The 15,774-nt window shown below is 43.6% G+C and overlaps 1 protein-coding gene across 6 annotated transcripts in view; it reads right to left on the reverse strand.

Moving 5' to 3' along the window:
* Positions 1–13,861, reverse strand: part of Slc38a1 (solute carrier family 38 member 1) — a 65,410-nt gene extending 51,549 nt beyond the window's left edge. For 2 of the 6 annotated variants that reach the window (XM_048802586.1, XM_015493246.2), the window contains exons 1-3: positions 13,701–13,861; positions 13,349–13,457; positions 497–611 (exon numbers count right to left, since the gene is read on the reverse strand). The gene's annotated coding sequence lies outside the window, so the exon portion shown is untranslated. Of the gene's footprint in view, positions 1–496; positions 612–12,033; positions 12,059–13,348; positions 13,646–13,700 lie in introns of those variants that run through there. The other 4 variants (XR_007347377.1, XM_048802584.1, XM_048802582.1 and 1 more) reach the window with 4 other exon arrangements.
* Between the last annotated feature and the right edge of the window lie 1,913 nt (positions 13,862–15,774).

Raw genomic sequence — 15,774 nt, forward strand, 5'->3', positions numbered from 1 at the left:
GCTGAACCCATGATCCTCCTACCTCAGCCTCCCAAGCAGCTGTGATTACAGGCGCCACTGCACCTCCCTCCACCCCCCTTTTAAATTTAACATTGTGGATTTTAGATTGTTTTCAATCTACTTTCTTCATGGAATGACATCTTATAAGCATTTTGATGAATAGAAGTATGTTTAAAAAAAACATTAGTTCTTGCTGGGTGCGGTAGTGCACGCCTGAAATCCTAGCGGCTCAGAAGGCTGAGGCAGGAGGATGGAAAGTTCAAAGCCAGCCTCAGCAACAGTAAGGTGGTAAGCAACTCAGTGAGACCCTGTCTCTAAATAAAATACAAAATAGGGCTGGGGATGTAGCTCAGTGGCTGAGTGCTCCTGAGTTCAATCCCCAGTACAACTACCCTCCCCCAAAAAAATATATTAGTTCTTTATTAATAAACAAATAGGTCTTTGTAAAAAATGGTTTTGCAAATGAAATAAAACAGGTAAAAAGAAAAAAAGTCACCTGTTAAATCAGCAAGAAGAGATGATCACTGGATACGTACTGCTGTATGGCATTCCAAGGTTCCTCTATGCGCATAGATCCGCTGCCTGGCACACTGGAGACACTCAGTAAGTATCTGTTAAATGAAAGAATGAGTATAAATTAAAAACATAAATTTACAAAGATGGAAATCATGTCAATCATTAATCTTTTAAAATATATATGTATTTTTTTCACTTGACAAGATACCATTTTCTATCCTGAGTTCTGTCAGTAAACCAGGTCTACACTATTACTACATATGCTTGATTAACTGATTGACTGTGCCAGAAATGGACATCTGACCCACTATCGCTGGACAGACTGCTTGGTGGAAAGAAGACTGACAGGTGGAGATGGGGCCTGAGCCTAGACTTCAACCCAGAGAGACAGAAAGTACAGGTTGAATTTAAAAAACAAAGAACTACATTTTCACTGAAAGATAAGAAACAATCATCAAACTATACAATTAATTAAAAGGCATGCTGGGGTCATCGTGTGAAAATCCTGGCGTTAACCTAATCATAACTACTATCTCTCAACATTTATAATAGGTTACAAATTACAATTCACTTAGCACAGAACACTTCTGATCCGTACCACAATCTTGTAAGATACTTAAGGTAAGCATGATTATCCGGGTACAGTTACTGGTACACTTTACAATGGTACTAATGTTAAATACATAAATTTACTCTCTATGTGGAATTATATACCCAAGGAAGGAACAAATACAAATTTGTCTTGCTTTAAGTCACTTAACGCCTGTTGAAGCAAGCAAGGCATCCCATATAAAAGGTGGTATGCCAAAAAAATGTTTGCATGATAGAGATCAAATTACATGGCAGAACAAAGACTATGTCCACAAAGGTTTCAGAGACATACATACACACACACATGACACACATGCATGGGTGCATGAAGGAAGGAAAACAGGAAGGTAGAAAAGGAGGAAAAATAAATAGGGCCTGGAGAAGTCAGGTAAGGCTTTCTAAAGAGACAGGACTTGAACTGTGTGTAAACACAGTTAAGATTAGACTGGAGGTGGTGAAGACATCACTTACACTGGAAACAGTACTAATATACCAACTGCTGATGGTACTGTGTGGTGGGAATGTGTTGTGGGAATGGGAATGTGTTTTGGGAATGGTAATATGTGGTGGGATGGACAACTCAGTTGTTTCCACCTTTTTCTAGTAGAGTTCACAACGTGTAGGAAGAAGTAAACTCCATTTCCCACACCCTCTTACAGCCAGGGATCTAGCAGTGATTAGATTTCACCATCAGAGAGTGGTGGTGGCGGGAGAAAGCATCCATTTGCTGAAACAACTCTAGCAGGTATAGCAAGTAGGTGGCACTAGAGTCAACAGCTGTAGTCATGATTCCTCATTGTCAGATCTGGCCTGAGCGATGTGTTCCTGGAGCATGCAATGGTAACAGTGGCTTCCTAGTTTATGACTTCCTGATGTAGGTAAAATTAGCAGTTGACCTTAGTCAGCCAGCTGAATGGTGCAGTTATGGTAATTATTCTTAGAGATCCAGCCTAGCGCCTCCTCTGTCTGCAATTTTATAGGTTCTTAATTCCTCATAATAAACTTTTTTGGTTTATCATAGAAAAATCTCAGTTAAAACCTGACTGCGGCTAAAACATGACTGATATCTTTAATCTTATCCTTCTTTTTATTTATTTATTTACTTACTTACTTACTTACTTACTTATTTTTTGGTACTAGGGATTGGAACACAGGGTCTTATACATGCTAAGCACATACTTTACCCCTGAATTACTCTCCTAACCTCTCTTTTAAAATTTGTATGGGAAATTTTAAATATATACAAAAGTAGACCAGTATAATGAACGACCATTTGCCAATTTCAAAATTTTCAATTCAGGGCAGTCTGGTTGCATTTTTATCCCCACCCACCATCACCTGGAATTTTTCAGCATTATCTTTAAAAGGTAAGCCTGTTATTTTCAACAATACCACCATATTACTCTCAAACCTAGAAATAACAAGCTGTGCGCAATGATACATGCCTGTAAGCCCAGTGGAGGCTAAGGCAGGAGGATCATAAGTTCAAAGCCAGCCTTAGCAACTTAGAGAGGCCTCAAGCAACTCAGCCAGACAACTGATTCTAAATAAAATATTTAAAAAGGGCTGGGGATATGGTTCAGTGGTAAAGTGCCCCTGGGTTCAATTCCTGGTACCAAAAAACAAAACCAAAAAACTCTAAAAAATAACAATTCCTTACTGTTACTACATATGTAGCTATACAGACTAAAATTTAAAATATCTTAGGAGTCATTGTTGTTTTTTAAGAAGAACTAATACGACCATACCTCTCCTAGCTCAACTCCCCAAAATCAACTTTTGATAGCTTGGCCAGTGGTTTTGAGACAATAGACATTTCTCCAAACAAGACACAACAGTGACCAAGTGTGTATGAAAAGTGCCCAACGGTCACTAACCAGGGAAATGCAAATCAAAATCACAAGGAGCTATCACTTCACACCTGTTAGAATGGCTATCATCAAAACCTCCAGAGATAACCAGGGTTGGCAAGGGTGTGGAGAAAAGGAAATCCTCATATATTGTTGGTGGAAACATAAATGAGGTTCCTAAAGAAATTAAAAATAGAACTACCAAATGACCCAGAAATCCCTTTACTGGGCATGTACCCAAAGGAAATGAAATCACCACCTCTTAAAGATACCTGCGCTCACATGTTCTTTCCAGCATTACTCACAAGAGTCAAGATATGGAGGAAAAAAAAAAAAAGTGTCCACTGATGGACTGATGGATGGAAACATTAAGAAACTGTGATCCACACACACACACACACACACACACACAGTGGAATGTGATCCAGCCTTAAGAAAAGAGCCGGGGGCTGGGGATGTGGCTCAAGCGGTAGCGCGCTCGCCTGGCATGCGTGCGGCCCGGGTTCGATCCTCAGCACCACATACAAACAAAGATGTTGTGTCCGCCGAAAACTGAAAAATAAATATTAAAAAAAAAAAAAGAAAAAAGCTGAAAACACATACACAGAGAATTAAACAATGGTTACAGGAGCCAGTGGGGAATGGGAAAATGTAGGCCAAAGGATATAAAGTTGCAGATAGGTAAGAAGAACAAGTCTAGAGATCTAATGTGCAACAGGAGGATGAGAGTTATATTGTATTAGATTGGGGATTTTTGTTAAAAGAGACTTTAGATCTTCTTGTCACAAAAAAAAAAGAAGAAAATGTCATATTTTATATTTGAAATATATATATATATATATATTTTAAAGAGACAGTTTTAAGCATAAAGTCCAAATGGCTCTGTTCTTCCTGGCCATCTCTTCCCATAACTGACTGAGCTTGTTCATACATGTTGGGTCCTTAGATCTCTGTACTCTTAGATGACGTTATGTAGATATAGCCATGTGCTAATATGGATATATTTCACAAAGCCTCAGAGAGGCTAAACAGGGTACCATGCCAGGTATCCTCACTTTTAGCTAGATTGTATTGGCCTGATGTGATAATCTTAGGTTCTAATTGGCAATTTCACACATTTGGGGGGGTAATAAACCTGGGAAGTGAAATAACATATTAAGTTTATGATGAAAACTCACTAAATGTGGAGCTGGGGTTGTGGCTCAGTGGTAGAGCACTTGCCTCATGTGTGTCAGGCACAGGATTGACTCTCAGCATCACATATAAATACATAAATAAAATAAAGGTCCATCAACTACTTAAAAAAAAAAAAACTCACTAAATGTTATACCTAAGATCTGGACATTGCATTGTGCATAATTTGTACCTCAATTAAAAGCTTAAAGTTGTTAGTCAAACTCTTTGAAACCTGGGAGTTAAGTAATAATAAAAACAGCCTTTAGTGGTGAAAAGGCTGGGAGCCAGCAAACAATGTCAGAAGTGTTTTATCTCCTGTTGCCTAAGGCTCTAGGCTTGCCCTCTCTGGCTTCCCTGGCCTCTGTGCTTCATTCTCTGAGCTCCTTATCTGCAAAGTAACCTTGTCTAGAACCTTGAACCACACCTCCCCCCCTTTACTGCCAACAGCCTCAGAACTCCTTGCTTTTGTTTTCATCTGTCGTCTGAAATCATGCTTGACTGTTGTACTCTGGCTCCTCCACTACAGAGCTGTGTCATTTTGAGCAAGTAGGTTAACTTCTCTTTGTCTCAGTTTTCTCATCAGTAAAATGGAAGTATGACCCATCTTGAATAGTCACAAAGATTCCATGATTTAGTCCATGGGCAGCACTTACTTTTGTGACTATGTTTCCTACTGTTGCAACCTAACCAAGACAAGTGGCTTTTCCCAGTCCTCGGTCTCTTTGAGTCCTCACCTCTCCCACCTTGCCTCTCTCTGCATCCTTCCTGGCTACTTCCTCTGCCAACTCCCTTCCTCCTCCCACCCTTAGCATAAGGATAGCTCTTAGGCCCTCTACTCTTCCTGCTCCACACATTCCAAATTCTTTCCTTTTTAGGACTTCAAGATCCCACAAGGACATCGTTCAGATCTTTTTTCCATTTTATGCAATTAGGATTCCTTTGCATTATGATATAGGATCTCCCTCTTAAATACTCATTGAGAATGATCATACCACTTAACGTGTCCCGTGTTTTTTTAATCTGTAACATGAGAGGGCAGGAGGGAGAGATGATCTCTCAGGTTTCTTCCTGCTTAGAAAAAAAAATTTCCACAAATTCTTTACCTTCTCAGGCTGCCTGCTGGACTCCACACGTGAAAAACTGACCTCACGCGCCAGCTTTTCTATGTCTGTTTAAGATAATGTACATTCTCCTGTCACCTAGATTTGAAACCTGGCTAACACTTTAATACAAACCTCCTATCTAATCAGTCACCAAGTCCTGCCAACTTTCCTTCATCCTGTCCCATCTCTTCCTCCCTTTCCTTGCAGTCCCACAACCCTCACGTGGTCCCAGTCACTCTCCTCCATTCTACCTCCCAATCCCAGGCCCTCTCCCATCTGCAGAAGACAAATCTTCCTGAAAATGAGTGTCTTGCACATTTTTCTTCCCAACTTGCCAAACATCACTGTTCCACACATCCACAGGGTGAAGTCTAATTACTGGAACCTAGAATGCAAAGCCCAGATTGCTCATCACTATCTCTTCCCCTTTCCTTCCCACCACATCCCATTGGAACCTAGCGCTCCCTCAGTGATTCTGTTCCCATGCAGCTTTCTACTTTACATTCCTCATCCTCCTGCTTCTGAACACATCTCCCACCTTCCCATCAAGCCTGGGCCACCGACTAAACAATGAATGACGTTTCTTTCAAAGCCTAGCTTGTTGGCTTTGTCTAACAACGTCCAGTCAATCCCTGTTTATTCTTCCTGCTCCATCATGCCTTTCACCAATGAGCAATCTGTGGTTGATTGTTTACTTAGGAAACCTTACAATACTGCTATGTAGATTACGCACTGGCTGACAGCAAGGGTTGCCATATATTTTAATAATTGTTTTATTTACCATTTCAACTCCTTGGGAACAGGGACCACAGTTCCCCTGGATCCCTAGCACATGGCGATAGTGGACATGTGTTAATAATAAAGAGAAGGATGAAATTTAAAAAGAAAGCTAGGATCATCTGCCTGCAGACAATGTATTCAGCAATTCTTTCAAACACAATTTCTGTAGGAAAACAAAACAAAAACAAGAACAACGTGGATAGCCCCGTCTCATCGTTTTTCGATAAGTCTACCACTGAATTTCCTGGGCATGTGGGATTTAGGTGAAAAAATACACTTGAAACTGTAAAGTACTATGTAAATGTAAAATACATGTCACTGATATTCAGGCCGCCAAACCGTGAACGTTTGGGAATTGCTGGTATGATTTTTGAAAGTCCAGAGACAGAGTTGTATTAAAGCTGAGGTTCTCAACTGAGGAGATATTTGGCAAAGTCTAGAGGCCTTTTGACTTGTCACAAGTGAGAGGGTGCAGTAGGCATCCAGTGGAAAGAATTCAGGAATGCTGCTAAACATCCATTACAAAGAGTCATCTGGTCCAAAATGTCAGTGGCAGTGCTGAGGGTGAGAAGATGTTATGGGAAGCTCACTGGAGATGAGCACTGACCATTTCTGCCAGGGGCCTGGAGATGAGCCACTAATTTGCAGGAGCAGACTGCCCACTGTGTCCTATCTTGTCCAGTGACCCAATACCTGTTTTTCTGTTCCATAATTCCTTTTCTATTCAAGTTCCTCGGAAAAATCTGTTATGAATATGCCCATCCTATGACGTCTGGGAATTAACCTTTCTATATTGAGATGTTTTGGAACTATTCTGATTTCAAGAGAGAAAATAATGATAAACTCCAGAAATTAAGTCAACCCATAACTTTGAATGTAGGAGTACAGACCATATATTACATTGAAAAATCAATAGCATTTGAAGCTTCGTTTAAACAGGGAGCATATTAGTCTACGTACTAAAAAAATTAAAAGCATTTCTCATTAACTGAAAATGGATTTCAATAATTACTAAAAACTTATGAAGTAGAAACAACATGGAATATTTCAGTCTTTGTGAAAATTTTTCTTTGTATCTATATGTTTTTGTCCTGATGACATTTCTGGTCAAGGACTGTTCTAGAACTAAAAACAATGAATAAGAGTTTTGATGGTTAGTTTTGATGGTTAGTTTTTAAGCCCTAGCTAAGCTATGACATTTACAAAATACTCTAGGAAAAATAGAAATATTGAGAAGTTTAAAGCACTATGAAGTGGTTATATATCAAGAGGATCGTTTCTAAAAAGAAACCTTTAAAAATATACCCACATTGAAAAGAAAAAAAGGAACAAAAGACACTTCATAATTCAAAACCAAGTGATGAAAGTGTTTGAACAATTCCTTTCTTCTCTCCAGGTCTCAGGAAGGTTGGATTAATGGATGATGCTTTCTCAAATATCTCCCCCAGTTCTGAAGTCCTCTGATTATATAGACTCTTCCTGAATGGTTCACTTTCAAAGATAAGATGGACCTCTTTTGAATAGTTGACTTAGTAGATAAGTAGTCCTCAATTCTGAGGCAAGCCTGTGCAGACTAAACAATGAATGATGTTTCTTTCAACATCTGGAAGTTTTGCTTTGTTTTTTTAAATAGTGATAAGGGAACAACAAATACCCACAGTTTCTGACTTAATGGGTCTAGGATGAGATCCAAACATGGGTATTTTAAATGCTTTCTAGGGGATCTGAATGTGCAACCAGCCTTAAGATCTACAGATTTAATCCCAGCAACTCAGGAGGCTGAGGCAGGAGGATCACGAGTTCAAAGACAGCCTCAGAGATTTAGCAAGGCCCTAAGCAATTTAGCAAGACCCTGTCTCAAAATTTACAAAAACATAAGAAGGGCAGGAGATGTGGCTCAGTGGTTAAGTGCCCCTACCCCCATTCAATCCCCAGTATCAAAAAAAAAAAAAAAAAAAAAAAAAAGTTAAAAACAAATTTAGCTAGTGTCCAGGCAAGCAAGATAAATGAGCAAAGCCAACTGGACATAAGAACTGAAGAACAGGTATCCCATCTCTTTCCCCCCAGCTGGCAGTAACCATGAGCCAGGTCTTTTAATTTTCTTTTTTTCAAAACATGCCAGAAATCCAGATATTAAGTGAAATTCTGATTTTTCAATGTTGGCAATGAACTCCAAACAATTTCAAAAGAAAGTGTAGGTCACACAAAACGTCCACAGGCTTAATTTGGTCCTAAACCACCAGTTTGCAACCTAAACAAACAGTTTCAATAAACTAAACTCCACCTTTTCTCCACTCTGCCCTTTCTCTTCCACCCAGTCTCTTCCTTCCAGAGCCTGGCACAACCTATCCCTTTCCTTCTCCTTTCCATTGTGTCCCTTCTTTTCTAATCCTCTTCGTCATGCCTAAGAGATGGAAACTGAGATCCACACATTAAATCTTCATGTGGCCCTGGCTGTATTACCGGACAGGCTTTTACGCCTGGGAAAATTCAGGTTATAAATTGTAACCCAAGGCTGTGGCTCCATGAGGTCAACAACTGGGTGGCTTGGTGAAATCAAGGGGAAAAGTTAGTCAAGCTCATAATTTTGCATTGCTAAGACTTCATCAAGCAACAGACTGAGGTCCTCATTGAATTTCTGATTTTGTTTGTTTGCTTTGTTTTAAATAGAAACCACCACATATTAGTGATTCCTCCTTCCTTCCTTTCTTTTTTTTCCCTTTTTTTCTTAAATCTGGTGTCTGGGCTTTACTCTACATGAAATCTGAATTTCTGGAGATGGAGCCTGAGTATTGGTAGGTTTTTACAAGGCCCCAAATGAGTCTGCTGTGAAGCCAGGATTGAGAATCACTAATATCTAAACCATTCCCCAAACCTGCAGATTAGCAGTGTGCTTGACCTCCAGATGACCATCATCTTGAATAGTTCTTTTAACTTGTTCAAGGATTTTCTCTGTTCAGTTCTCATTATATCTTCACAGTTCTGTGAGGCAGGTGGCTCAGATACTGTTATTACCATTGGGCAGATGGGAAAGTGAGGTATAAAAATGTTGAATGAGTTGCCCAAGACTAGGCAGCTAGTTATTGGCAAAGACACATTGTAGCCTTGCTGGACACAGTCTTTTGACTGCAGACCCAAGGCTAGTTCTCCCAAACCATGTTGCCACTCTGCTTTCCCAGTCATTGAGCTCCACTACCATTGATAACTAATTCTGATACAGAAATTATCACTAGAAAACCAATGAATATGCAATCAAACTCTACAAGTAAGCTTAACAGTGTTTTTAAAAGATTCAAGTTAGGGTCAGCCTAGCAAGATGTCTTTTTCCGAAGTCCATCATGCCGTTTTGAATGTGCCTACTTCTATGCACATACTTCCTCCATGCCCACCCCCACACGTCACAGACTGGAAAACTTCAGATAGTTCTCCATTAGGATATTATTTTCAGAAAAGCATTTTTAAAAGATTAAACAGAATCGCAAAGGTAAGGGGAACTTCACTGGTCAACTTTCCCCACTTCTCCTGAAAGATGATGAACCTGAAGTCCTTTCTAATTTAATATAAATGAAGTGGTAACACCATGCCAAACACATCACATTCATTATCTTAATTAAATCTTCAGGATAACTCAATAAGTTGGGCACTACCACTACCACCATCATCAGCATCCCTATTTAACAACTGAAAAACACTGAAACTTAGAGATGCTAAGGTCCTTGGGGCTAGTAAGTTGAGACCTGGTGAGACCCCAGTAATGCACCACCTGGGTGACAGTAATGCAAATAGTAGAGGATCAACAAATCCTTAACAAAAAAAAAAAAAAAAAAGGTCAATGAAGTGATCAGCAAACATTTCTTCCAAGAGGTAGAAGAATGGCATCTGGCTAGGCTGTCACAAATGATGACTTCAGTGGGCATTCCAGTCTGGAATCCACATAGCTACTGAGGAAGAAAAGTGACAGGAAGGGTATAGTGTGAGCCTGTACTGGGAGAAAGGGAACCTCAGGGAGAGAGAGGGAAAGGGGAGGAGTCAGAACATGAAGGGTCTTGCCTGCCTCATGAAGAAATTTAGATTTTATTTGTAGGCCACTGGAGGCTTTTAGAAGCAAGGTCTTAAAAAAAAAAAAAAAAGTAAACTGAATTTTAAAAATACAAATCTCATGGGAGTATCCAGGTTGAATTACAGGAGCAGAGCTTAGTATGAAGGAGGCCAGCTGGGAAGCTCTTCCTCTTCACTTGTTGGCTCCTTCCCTCCTAACCGGGCCTAGAATTTGCATCTTACTCCCTCCACCACTGGATTCTTCAAGGTACCTCCATTCTGTTTCGTGATTCTCATAGTCCAACATTCTACTTGAATTGCTACATCTAGGTCAGGTGACAGGGACCTACACTTGGGCAGTGAGGATGCAGACAACAGGACAAGTTTGAGAGGCAGTTGCTAGGGCTTAGCCACAGCTCAAAAATGGGGAGGGTTGGTGAGAAAGAAAAGCAAAGCAGAACCACACGCGGTGGCACATGCCTGTAGTCCCACTCTCAGGAAGCTGAGGCAAGAGGGTTGAGAGTTAGAGGCCAGCCCCAGAACCCCAGAAATTTGGCGAGACCCTGGTTCAAAATACAAGAAAGAAAAAAAAAAAAAAAAAGCCAGGCGCTGGTGGCGCACACCTGTAATCCCAGCAGCTTGGGAGGCTGAGGCAGGAGGATTGTGAGTTCAAAGCCAGCCTCAGCAAAAAGCAAGGCACTAAGCAACTCAGTGAGACCCTGTCTCTAAACAAAATACAAAAAAATAGGACTGGGATGTGGCTCAGTAGTCTAGTGCCCCTCAGTTCAATCCCCAGGACCACGTTGGAGAGAAAGAAAAGCAGTACAAAAAACAAACAAGCAAAACCCCAATATTTCAAACTTAGGAGTAAGGAACAGATAATGGGATATGGAAAGGAAGGGATGATTAACAATTTCATAAAGAGGTGGATAAAATGGCTTGACTAAGGTCTCAATCCAGCAAGTACTTATTAAGCAACTATTATGTGCTAGACATTAGGGGAACAATGAGTAAGATGGGTTTTGCCCTCAAGTATCACCCAGAGAGGGGAAAAAAGTAGGATAAACAGGTGTGCATATATATATGCAACAGAATATGTTTAAAGAATAAAAAAACACCTTTAAAATCTATTGACCTCATGTGCTGAATTACATTACAGCAAAACAGAGTGTAATAAGGAAGTACTTGCTGTTCTTTCTGCTGGACTTCTCCTGATAATTCAAACAGCTGATCCTTTCTCATCACTCAGGTCTTAGGAAAAATGTCACCTTTCCACACACTAGGGCCCTTCTAGTGGGTCACTCTATCTCAAGACCTGTTTCTTCATTGCCAAACAAGTTATCTATACATGCATGCATATAGTGCGCTTCCCCCATAAGAACGGAAGCATCACAGAAGCAGAAATTTGATCTTGTTAGTTGCTACCCGCTACATAGTGAGCCCTCAGGAGAAAACATATATTCATAATATATCGCATACAGTACATGGAGGGGAGGCGAATAAACCTCATCAAGATTAAGACCTCAAATCAAAATAGGCCGGTTTCCAGTTGCTTACAGCAACATACTGAGAACTTAAGAGACTCTCAAGAGCAAAGCCATTTTGAGGCAGGGGTTGAAACAAAATCCAGGGGTCCCACACGAGATCAGTGTCTCCACTTGACTATCTTGCATAGATTACAGGAGTACCCACCCGGTGTGAGATATTTGACAATGAGGCCAGCCAGCTGCCAGGCTCAGGTTTTATTTCCGTTGTCCTTCTGACGTCAGAAAAAGCACGAGTTTGCTGCACAGTTTCTTCTATCAAGGTGACAAATTACAGCCTCGCTAGGCCCCACATTCTGCCAACCATACATTTAACGTCCCACTCCCCCTTACATTAAAAAATGGAAAAACTCATTGCAGAGATGTCAAACCCCCTTCCAAATGCAAATGAATACAGTTTCCCAGCGGCCGGGTTTTTCCACTCTTACTACGTACATCACCGTAGACTGGTCTGAAAAAAGTACGTGATCCCGGGGGCAGTTAGGTTTCCACGGAAGAAACAGGCTCGTAAAAACTCCAGATCTGCGCCGCAGAGCGAGACACAAAGGACTCAATTGTTAGCACCACCTTCGCCGGCCAAAGGCAGCCTGTGAAAAGGCACTGGGAACGGCGTGACGCGGTTACCGCGAAATTCCTTTTGCCGCCATATGCACTCGTGCTTTCAGTGACTACAGTTCAGAAGAAACCCAGGGCCTGGAGATTCGGCAACCAAGCGGCGCCCAGGCAGCGCGATCGCCTGCGGGGTCCCAGTGGGTGCTAAGAGCTCCGGCGCACAGAGAAGCGGATTATTTGGGGGGGAGACTAGGGCGGGGCGCACGCAAGATCGAAGGCGCGTTTTCCTCCAGGAGAGAAGCCTGAGAGTTTAACGGCCTTTTGTGGCAACATTTTGGGACCAGAGAGAGGTGATGGGGTGGGGGGAGGAGGTGAGCCTGGAGGGGCGCGCAATCCGCGAGGGGCCTGGCTCAAGCGGTGGCCTTTTGTTAGCCGGCTCCAGTGGATCTGGGTCTCGGAAAAGAACTACCTCTTTTGCCCTCTCTCTCCATTTTGAAAGAACCTCTTCTGGGCGGGAAAAGACAATGAGTCACTGCCAGCATCCTTTGATAGTCTCCCCCCCCCCCCTCTTCCTACTTGTCCTCATTAGAGANCCCCCCCCCCCCATCTTCCTACTTGTCCTCATTAGAGACCCGCAAAGCGCGAAGGAGGGGCGACCAACGTGCTCCTGTTTACTCTGCTCCGCGGCTTGGCTCTCTAAATAGTGGCCAGTACCTAGACCCTGCCAGCCGCACGCCGGACCCTTGGGGAAAACACACGCGCTTCTCGGGGCCCTACCGACTCAGGAAATACCCTCCTCCCAGGGGATTCATACACTTCTCGGGCACTCAGCCCCCTCACATTGTCTGCTCTCTCCTTTCAGACCTGCGTGGTCGCTGAACCAAATGAAATGTAACCAGACCTGACGCCACACTCTGCCACCATAGAAACAGATCAAAAAAGTAAGCCACAGCCCCTTCAAAGGTGAAATCAGGGACCCTTGCGCTTCCTCGCATTGCCGCACCTCAGGGAAGAGCAGGGGACTAGGACTTTTCCTTTCCGAAAAGCAAAATCTGAAGACATCAGGCGCAGCCGCGCTCTACCTCCTTTCATGCTGGGAGAATTTCTACGTTTCAGCCTCCTCTCGCGGCTAAAACCATCATTCCTCTCCCTACCGCCGCTCCCCCAGCCCTCCCTAGGGTGAAAATAATCACCTTACCTTGGGAAATAAAGGGAAAGGTGGCAAAAGGCGATGTCAAAGTGTCCGCCCTTCCGGATATTCCCAACTGCTGTTTGATGTCCTTTGTGTCAAGGTCTGGCTCCCAGGGCTGGGGAAAAAAGGTGGTCCTAAATCAGCGAGGGTTGGGCTGGGAAGCTTGGCGTGGCAGATTTCCGAGGAAGGTGAAGGGCGGAGGTTCCCAGCGACCTTCAGGCGCAATGGCGTGGCTGCCCCAGGCCGCGTTCTTTTGGCTCTCTTCCTTTTGGCTGATTGAATCCGAATCTCCTCCCGCCCCCCAGCCACCGCCACCACCAACCCTCACCCACACTCTTATCGCCAGCCTCTCACTTACATCGACACGCTCTGGCGTTCAGGGTCTCGAGCCGTAGTCATTTCCTACTGGGAGGCGCGTCGTCCTTCTGCATTCAGGGGCTTAAGATGTTTTAACCGGGAAAGTCAGGCCATTCCTCCACCGTCTCCTCCCCTTCTGCGCGCCCGCTTTCAACCAAAGCTGCGTGTCACTAAGTGGTGCTTGTCACATGGTGTCATTGCTGGCGGCCGCGCCTTTCTGCCTTCCTCTAGCAGCTCTGACGTTGCAGTGACCGAGGCTGGAGGCTACTGAGCATCGGGGGAAGGGGTGAGGGAGGATGCGGGGCGCGTGCGTGAGGGGCTTACTGATGAAAGCTACGAGAGTGGAGGCTCCACGCTGCCGGGACACCTGCCCCGCGCCCTCCTGGGGACCGGCAGCGTGCTCCAAACTCGGCTGCGGTAGTGGTTGGAGAATGGGAACCTTTGGGGTTGGAGGTGGAATGGCCAACTGGGCATCCGTGGAGGAAAGGAAAGCTGGTCGCTTGGGGCGGAGGGCCACATTTTGGGGTACGCCAGAACCAACCAGGGCCTAATAAACGAGAGGAGTTGCATTGTGGGAAGAATGCAGCCTGAGGATGGCCGCAGGAGTGACTGGCGGGAATGCAGCCCAGAAAGCTGCTGGCAGCGCCTGGAGCTACCGGCAGGGATGGAGCCGTGTGTCGGCTCCTTGGGTGGCCGGTAGACGGCCCGGGTTGGCGGGAAGGGGACCGGAGTGGTTGGGGGAGCTGGGAGCGCAGAACCTTTGGAAATCCTTTGTCCCTAGCCCGCCCCAAGAGGTTCCTTCCCTCTTCCGGATCCTACCCCCGCAGACCTCGCCAGCCCTCCCTGATATCTGCGCTGTGCAGCTGTTTTGGGGACTGGGTGTGAAGCGCACCAGAAGATATGAAGGGCTGGGAGCGCGCACCTGCCTAGGCGCGAAGAGATCAGAGTGGAGTATGGAGGAGCCCGAGGACCTCATGCGATTCCGCCTACCCGCCCGGCGCCTCCCAGCGCCCAAATCGGGGATGGGTTGGGGACAGGGGGAGGCAGGCAGGGGCGACCGAGATCGTTCCCCCTTTTTTTCCTGCTTTTTCTTTGTTTCAAGCACAGCCCCTTTTAACTGGCTGGGCACTTCTTGCAGAGGGATGTGTCTCCTTAAAATGGCGACAGGAAATCCCACCTGCGAGTCAGCCAATTAGACTGTCGTTCAAGCGCGAATTTGCAGGGAGAAAATTTGAGCTTTTTATTGACAGAGATGATTTAGTCTTCGTGTTCCATCAAAACAGGAAAGGGAAGGTGAATCATAATTCAGAAATTAATCTACCTGGAGTCGTTCATGGGGGCAGACTGAGTAGTCACTGTGTGGTAGGGGCTGTAGCTTTTTAATCCCCGCTGGAAAAGTGAGATGACACCCAGATTTTAAGTTTCTCATTGTTGATTAAAATTCTCATTCTCTTCGATGGCAGGCGTTGTTCTTGGCTAGTTCGATTGGCTTCCTGAGAACCCTGTTTAGGAGACATGTTCTTGATTATACCTGAGAAAGTAAAAGGGCAGTCAAGGGGAACTGAAGGGGACCGAGGTTCAGCCTCGCTCGGCCCACCCGGGCTCAACTCTTAAGATACTTATCGCTTCCTTCGCCTGATTATCTTTTGTCCTGGTGCTGTTTTTCTAATTTGTAAGAAAAGGAGATAATAGTACACACATCACAAATAATCTGTAGGTCATCAGAAACTTGATTCTTTCTACCCTTGTTCCTAGGGGAAGTTAATTTAGAATGAAATTAATGATTTTGGGTAGTGTGTACCTTGTCTGGAACAAATAATTGTTATAAATAAGAAACCTAAGTAGGTAAAGTAGATAAACTGTAAGCCGAGTTCAAGCCTGTTGAAATGTTAACTTTTTTAAAGTTTTAACTTAATTATTAGTTCCTATACACCAAAAGACTGCAGTTACCTTGCACTTTTGAATAGGATTCAGTGGTTATGTCCTGAGGCCCTACTGTTCGCCAGCTATTGTACTAAGCACTTTACATGTACATATTTACTCATTCAATAATTTTCACCCCTCAATTAGGTATT

Source organism: Marmota marmota, unplaced genomic scaffold, assembly GCF_001458135.2.
Source record: "Marmota marmota marmota unplaced genomic scaffold, marMar, whole genome shotgun sequence".
Taxonomy (NCBI): Eukaryota; Metazoa; Chordata; class Mammalia; order Rodentia; family Sciuridae; genus Marmota; species Marmota marmota.